The sequence below is a fragment of the Triticum urartu genome, chromosome 2 (genome assembly GCF_003073215.2).
Source record: "Triticum urartu cultivar G1812 chromosome 2, Tu2.1, whole genome shotgun sequence".
Taxonomy (NCBI): Eukaryota; Viridiplantae; Streptophyta; class Magnoliopsida; order Poales; family Poaceae; genus Triticum; species Triticum urartu.
Window position 1 is genome coordinate 91,856,824 of NC_053023.1, and position 7,801 is coordinate 91,864,624.

The following is a 7,801-nucleotide window of genomic DNA, read 5'->3' on the forward strand; positions in this document are numbered from 1 at the left end:
GTATTCTAAAAAAATCTGATTTTTTCTGTAAATATCAATAAGTGTTTTATCTTCATGAAAATTGCAGTGATGGTATGATATTTGTGAAGGTCTGGGCAAGAAAAAAAGTTGATGCTCCAAATAGACTCTTTTTAAAGCGGAACATTGATTGTCTTTTGGGCGACAGATCCATGAATATCATTTTATCACGAAATTTGCACACAGTAAGAAACTAAGCAACTTTTGTTACCTTTTTTATATGTTTTCTATTTTTGGATTTTACTGTTCTGTTCGTGAGAGGATTTGAGCTTGGGACTAGAATGGCAGTACGACACTTTCGATCTTCTTGAGGCATTTCGCTATTGCCGATGAAATAAGTCTCCACTTTCTTGGAACTGAAAATTATCAGTGTTGGAACTGACAAATCAAAAGTACCCTTCTGAGTTCACATGGACAGTAAATTCAAAAGAATTAAACAAAATCTGAATAAACTATGACAAATGATCGAGGTGTTTGCAAATTTTCATTACAGAGCATCGATTTTCTTTCTTTTGTTAAGCCTTCCAAGAAGGTGATCTCACGATGAAAATTTGCAAACACTTACAATATTTGTCAATGCTTATAACAAAAAAGATTCAGAATTTTTTGAATTTTTCATTTTTCAAAAATTTACTGTTCATCCAAACTCATTAGAGCTCGAGCTCATATACTCCGCGTCCCTGAAAAAAATTAGCAGCTCTTTTTGGATTCGTACATCCTGGCAAAGCTCCCAAACGCCATCAGATTCAGGCAACCAAGTCCAGCCATCATCCAGAAGAAGCGATCCAGGTGACCCTCATTCAGGTCGTCGGGGATCCACCCGGGCCCGCCGCCTCTCGCCGTCGCCCACTGCAGTGCCGTCAGCAAGAACGAGCTCAGGTAGCCGCCGGCCGCTACCGCGAGGAGCCCGAGCGCCGTGCACACGGTCTTCATCGTGGCCGGCGCCTGGCTGTAGAAGAAGTCGAGCTGGCCGATGGTGGCGAGCAGCTCGCCCACGCCCTCCAGTGCGTACTGCGGTGCCTGCCATAGCAAGCTGGTCGTATTTGGCGCCAGCGGCGACGCCTTTGCCGCGCGGAGGCGCGCCGTCTCGAGAAGCGCCGCGGCGGTCATGGTGAGCAGATCCTCTGCAGCTCCGAGATTCCCTTCTCCCGATCCGTGAGCCTCCTGGCAGCCGGAACGAAGGCCCGGTCGTAGAGCGGGACCAGGACGATTGCTGTGAGTATATCGAAGGTGGGCATGGACGCGGGCGGGACGCGCACGGAGCCGACGGTGGCGTCCATCGCCATGCCTTGCTCGACGAATGTGGAGGAGACCTGCGTCGCCATGGCATAGAAGAAGACGACGGTCGCCCAGATCGGCAGCATCCGCACGAGAATCTTGAGCTCCTCGACCTGCGTCACCATGCAAAGTCTCCACGGGCTGTGCTGCAGCAGCGTCGGAGCGGCTGCCGTCTCCACCTCCTTGTCCGAAGCCACGACAATGGCGGCCTTGTCGAAGAATCTGAGCAAACAAGCAACAGATCCATCTTGAGTGGTGAATTGGAGCAAGCAAGGTGCAGGCAGCTACGAGTAAACCTCGCAGAATTGCTGCAACTGACCGGAGATCTGTGGTGTGCTCGATCCTCCGAACTCCCTTCATGGCGGGGTCGTCTTCCGGCGGCATGTCGTAGAGCAGAGAGCTATCAGCAGGCAGCTCGACGCGGAACTTTCTCACGGCGGCGACAACAACCTGGCAGACTCTGGTGAGCGGACTGCCGCGGGTTCGCTGGTACCTGTATCTCCGCGACGCCGCAACCAGGCAAGAAAGCCCGACGACCAGGACGACCGCCGGAATTGTCAGGCCCACCGCCCAGCCGTAACGATCCTGCATCCACACGATGCCGTTGCTGGACATCAGCGACGCGCAGCTCATGTTGAACACGTACCAGTTGAAGAAGGAGCCCTTCATGGCGCGCTCCACCGGGTCACCGTCGTCGAACTGGTCGGCGCCGAAGGACATGAGGCACGGGCGGAGTCCGCCCAACCCGACGGCAATCATGTAGAGGCCGAGAAACAAGAGGAACTCCTGAACCGACACAATGTTGGACGAGGTGAGGCCTCTGAACAGCACGCCGTTCTTGACGAGCAGCGGGAGGTACGCCGAGAGAGCTGCCATGAGCATGCCCTGCCCAAAAACAGAGAGACCATTATTGGAGTCTGAATTTTCTCAATTGGGACAAGGCAGGATGTTGACTGTAGCGTGGGGAATTATTGAAGTGATGTTAGATTGGGTACTGACTGCGACGCCGATGAAGAAGGAGACGACCATGGTGCGGTACCTTCCCCAGTAGGAGTCGGCCACGACGGCGCCGGCGAGGGGCATGAGGAAGCAGGTGGCCTGCCAGGTGGACACGTTCGTCGCCGCGGCGACGTTGCTCTGGCCCAGGACGCCGGTGAGGTAGGTGACGAGGTTGAAGGAGATGCCGTAGAACGCCACGCAGTAGCAGAACTCGGTGCCTGCATGGACACCACCGTTCCAAGGTAACGAGAAACTAAATTAACACCATCGCGCAGAGAATTTTATCGGCAAGAACACCTGAAATCTAAATCGTAACGAGAAACAGATTACCGAGAACTGGGAGGCAAGCGCGCCATCCACCTGTGCGATTCCTCAGCGCCGGGTTCCCGTCGAAATCGAGGGACCCGTCGGTGGCGTACGCCTCCGCTGCCTGCGACGGCAATCGCCACCAAAAATTAACAGCTGAGCATCATCCATGCCAATGCCAGGGGTTGAAAATCTAAGCAGGCGAAATGCCAAGGTGCTCATAGATTGTAGAGAAAATAATCACGGCGGGGGAGCCAGAGGCTAGGGGAAAGAGACCTCGGCGGGAAGGCGGGCGAGCAGGGCCACGGTGTGCTCGCCGGCGGAGGCCATGGCCAGAGCTTGGGAGCGTACGCGTACGCCTCTCGCCTGTCCGATGCTGCAGACTGCAGTTGGCCCGTGGAGCCGCTAAGCTGGGTCCCACGTTATTTTTAACATAGTACAGACGCAAACGTTTATATAAAAACACTCATACACTCACCTCTATGAACGCACACACACACCTTACTCTATGAGCACCTTCGAGAGACTGAACCGGCATATCATTTTAAGATTTTATGAAGTCACTGTAGACGCCTCGTAGTCGATAGAAACATCTCCTCCCACTGAAAGCGTATCGCCAGAATTTCTGAAATAAATTTAGGATAAATGCGAGCATCAGGATTTGAACCCTGATAGGTTGAGATATTATTGTCTACCTAACCATCTCAATCAGTCTATAAAAAAATAATTCCGCAGTGAAAAAAAATGTAGTAGAGGCCATCGGAGGCCATCAGGGCCGCAAATCTGAAACGGAAGATATACAAAATATTATCTGATGACTGCCTACGATGGGGCACCGCATTCAGATTCAGCACGGATGTATGGGCACCGAATTCAAGGCAAGTTTGTTCTGTATACTCCTTCCGTCCAATAAAAAGTGTATGTTTGGCTTTAAAATTTGTACATAAAAATGTATTTTTATCTTTCTAATGTACTTTAAAGTAGAAAATAAATACTTCTTTCTCATTATACGGTAATCAACACTAATAATAATCTACACATAGTCTTCTTAATTTTTTACATGCACTTAACTCATTGGGTTCCCCGCAAAAAAAAACTCATTGGGGTTGGTTAATTAAAATAAAGAAAGATGGTGACTTGCACTTTTCCAATGCATTTTTACTTTACTCCATAATTTGTTTTAAAATCTCTAGATGTATACTCTTCACCGAACGGAGGGAGTAGATGCTAATGGGTGTTCTTCTTTGCGAACTGGGACGATACCAATAATTTACACTAATGATTTGTGCGAACTGAGCCTAGCTGAGATGGTTAGAATTTTTTTTGTGTGGAATCAACCATTAGGGTTTATGTCATAGACTTGACACTCCTGCTCATATTTTTATGAATTTATTATATGCTTTCTGATGATGTTTCTTCAGTGAAAAGATATGTTTTCATCAACTATGAAGATCTTTGTAGTGACTAAAGATGTTGTGCTAGCTCACTCTTTTGAAGGTGCTCATAAGGACCTAATATGGATGCCTATGTTCATAGGAGTGGGTGGGTGTATATATGTATGTGTATATACGAGCGTTTGCTCATGTAATGTGTTAATAAAAATGATCCACCATAGTTTACTACGATTTTTTAGATGACTATTATAGCGTGCTTGGGATCCAGTGTAAAAAAAAGACCAACGGGATGAGCACTGTCCGGCATATTTTCACAAAAGGAGTGGGAAACCCATTAAAATATCGAAAGTATCTTTCTACACCCAGGCTCAAATGCTCCTAATGTGAACAGTAAAATCAGAAAAATAGAAATTTTCTTTTGTATACTTTAAAAATTGTTTGTTGTGCATGTAAAATTTCATTACAAAATCACATGTCCAAAATGGAAGTCTACTACGAGGCATGGTTACATGTCAATAGCGTAGCTTGTCTCGAATAATGTACTCAATTGTGCAAGTGGCCACTATGTTTACGACAATGTTCATGGTATTTGGAAAAGACAATGCTTATACTGGAAGATGAAAGAGTTGCATATCAATCTCAATACAGAACCAGGATACCCACAATAATATGCCATACACTTGAGAGCTATCACCCTCCATGTGACCTATGGGTATGAAACTCAGATTTTATTATGTTTTTCAAATTCGCAATGTTTTTTTTTTTGCATTTTTGCGAATGTTTTTCTATTTCATGAACCTTTTTTAACCCCATGTGACCTATGACAAGTAGACCGACTCCTGCCTGCATCTACTACTATTACTCCACACATCGACCGCTATCCAGCAAGCATCTAGAGTATTACGTTCATAAGAACAGAGTAACGCTTTAAGCAAGACGACATGATGTAGAGGGATAAACTCATGCAATATGATATAAACCCCATCTTTTTATCCTCGATGGCAACAATACAATACGTGTCGTTTTCCTTTCTTTCACTAGGATCGAGCACCGCAAGATTGAACCCAAAGCTAAGCACTTCTCCCATTGCAAGAAAGATCAATCTAGTAGGCCAAATGATAATTCGAAGAGACTTGCAAAGATAACCAATCATACATAAAAGAATTCATAGAAGATTCAAATATTGTTGATAGATAAACTTGATCATAAACCCACAATTCATCGGATCTCGACAAACACACCGCAAAAGAAGATTACATCGAATAGATCTCCAAGAGAATCGAGGAGAATTTTGTATTGAGATCCAAAGAGAGAGAAGAAGCCATAGCTATGGACACAAAGGTCTGAGGTAAACTACTCACACATCATCGGAGGGGCCATGGAGTTGATGTAGAGGCCCTCCGTGATCAATGCCCCCTCCGGCGGAGCTCCGGAAAAGGCCCCAAGATGGGATCTCTTGGGTACAGAAGGTTGCAGCGGTGGAAATAGGATTCCGTGGTGCTCCTGGATGTTTTCGGGGTATGTCAATATATATAGGAGGAAGAAGTAGGTCGGTGGAGCAACGAGGGGCCCACGAGGGTGAAGGGCGCGCCCAGGGTGGTAGGCGCGCCCCCCTGCCTCGTGGCCTCCTCGATTGTTTCTTGACGTCCACTCCAAGTCCCCTGGATCACGTTTGTTCCAAAAATCACACTCCCGAAGGTTTCATTCCGTTTGGACTCCGTTTGATATTCCTTTTTTGCGAAACACAGAAATAGGCAAAAAAACAACAATTTGGGCTGGGCCTCCGGTTAACAGGTTAGTCCCAAAAATAATGTAAAAGTGTAAAATAAAGCCCATTATCATCCAAAACAGATAATATAGCATGTAACAATAAAAAATTATAGATACGTTGGAGACGTATCAAGCATCCCCAAGCTTAATTCCTGCTCGTCCTCGACTAGGTAAATGATAAAAACAAATTTTTTGATGTGGAATGCTTCCTAACAAATTTCTCAATGTAATTTTCTTTATTGTGGCATGAATGTTCAGATTCGAAAGATTCAAGATAAAAGTTTAATATTGACATAAAAATAATAATACTTCAAGCATACTAACAAAGCAATCATGTCTTCTCAAAATAACATGGCCAAATAAAGTTCATCCCTACAAAATCATATAGTTTGGTCATGCTCCATTTTCGTCACACAAGAATGCTCTCATCATGCACAATCCTGATGACAAGCCAAGCAATTGTTTCATACTTTAGTAATCTCAAACTTTTTTCAATTTTCATGCAATACATGAGCGTGAGCCATGGATATAGCACTATGGGTGGAATAGAATATAATGAAGGGGGTTATGTGGAGAAGAAAAAAAAGGAGAAACTGTCACATTGAGGCGGCTAATCAATGGGCTAGGGAGATGCCCATCAATTGATGTCAATGCAAGAAGTAGGGATTGCCATGCAACAGATGCACTAGAGCTATAAATGTATGAAAGCTCAACAAAAGAAAATAAGTGGGTGTGCATCCAACTTGATTGCTCACGAAGACCTAGGGCACTTGAGGAGGCCCATTGTTGGAATATACAAGCCAAGTTCTATAATGAAAAAATCCCACTAGTATATGAAAATGACAAAACAAGAGACTCTCTATCATAAAGATCATGGTGCTACTTTGAAGCACAAGTGTGGAAAAAGGATAGTAGCATTGCCCCTTTTTATTTTATTTTATTATTATTTCCTCGGCCTTCTTTTTTTGGCCTTTCCTTTTTTTGGGACAATGGTCTATTAATGATGATCATCACACTTCTATTTATTTACAACTCGATGATTACAACTCGATACTAGAACAAGACATGACTCTATATGAATGCCCTCCGGCGGTGTACCGGGATGTGCAATGACTCATGAGTGACATGTATGAAAGAATTACGAACGGATTGTTTCTTGACGTCCACTCAATTGTTTCTTGACGTCCACTCCAAGTCCCCTAGATCACGTTTGTTCCAAAAATCACGCTCCCGAAGGTTTCATTCCGTTTGGACTCCGTTTGATATTCCTTTTCTGCGAAACACTGAAATAGGCAAAAAAACAGCAATTTTGGCTGGGCCTTCGGTTAATAGGTTAGTCCCAAAAATAATATAGAAGTGTAAAATAAAGCCCGTTATCATCCAAAACAGATAATATAATAGCATGGAACAATCAAAAATTACAGATACGTTGGAGACGTATCACACTCGGGCCCTAGTGACAAGCATTAAGCATAGCAAAGTCATAGCAACGTCAATCTCAGAACATAGTGGATACTAGGGATCAAATCCTAACAAAACTAACTCGATTACATGATAAATCACATCCAACCCATCACCGTCCAGCAATCCTATGATGGAATTACTCACGCACGGTGGTGAGCATCATGAAATTGGTGATGGAGGAAGGTTGATGATGATGATGACGACGGCGACGGATTCCCTCTCCGGAGCCCCGAACGGACTCCAGATCAGCCCTCCCGAGAGAGTTTAGGGCTTGGCAGCGGCTCCGTATCATAAAACGTGATGAATCCTTCTCTCTTATTTTTTTCTCCCCGGACACGAATATATGGAGTTGGAGTTGAGGTCGGTGGAGCACCAGGGGGCCCAGGAGGCAGGGGGCGCGCCCAGGGGGTAGGCGCACCCCCACCCTCGTGGACAGGGTGTGGGCCCCCTGGCATTGATTCTTTCGCCAGTATTTTTTATATATTCCAAAAATAATCTCTGTTGATTTTCAGGTCATTCCAAGAACTTTTATTTCTGCACAAAAATAACACCATGGCAATTCTGCTGAAAAC

The 7,801-nt window shown here is 45.2% G+C and overlaps 1 pseudogene; it reads right to left on the bottom strand.

Moving 5' to 3' along the window:
* Positions 1-491: 491 nt before the first annotated feature.
* Positions 492-3,137, bottom strand: LOC125541162 (annotated as a pseudogene).
* Between the last annotated feature and the right edge of the window lie 4,664 nt (positions 3,138-7,801).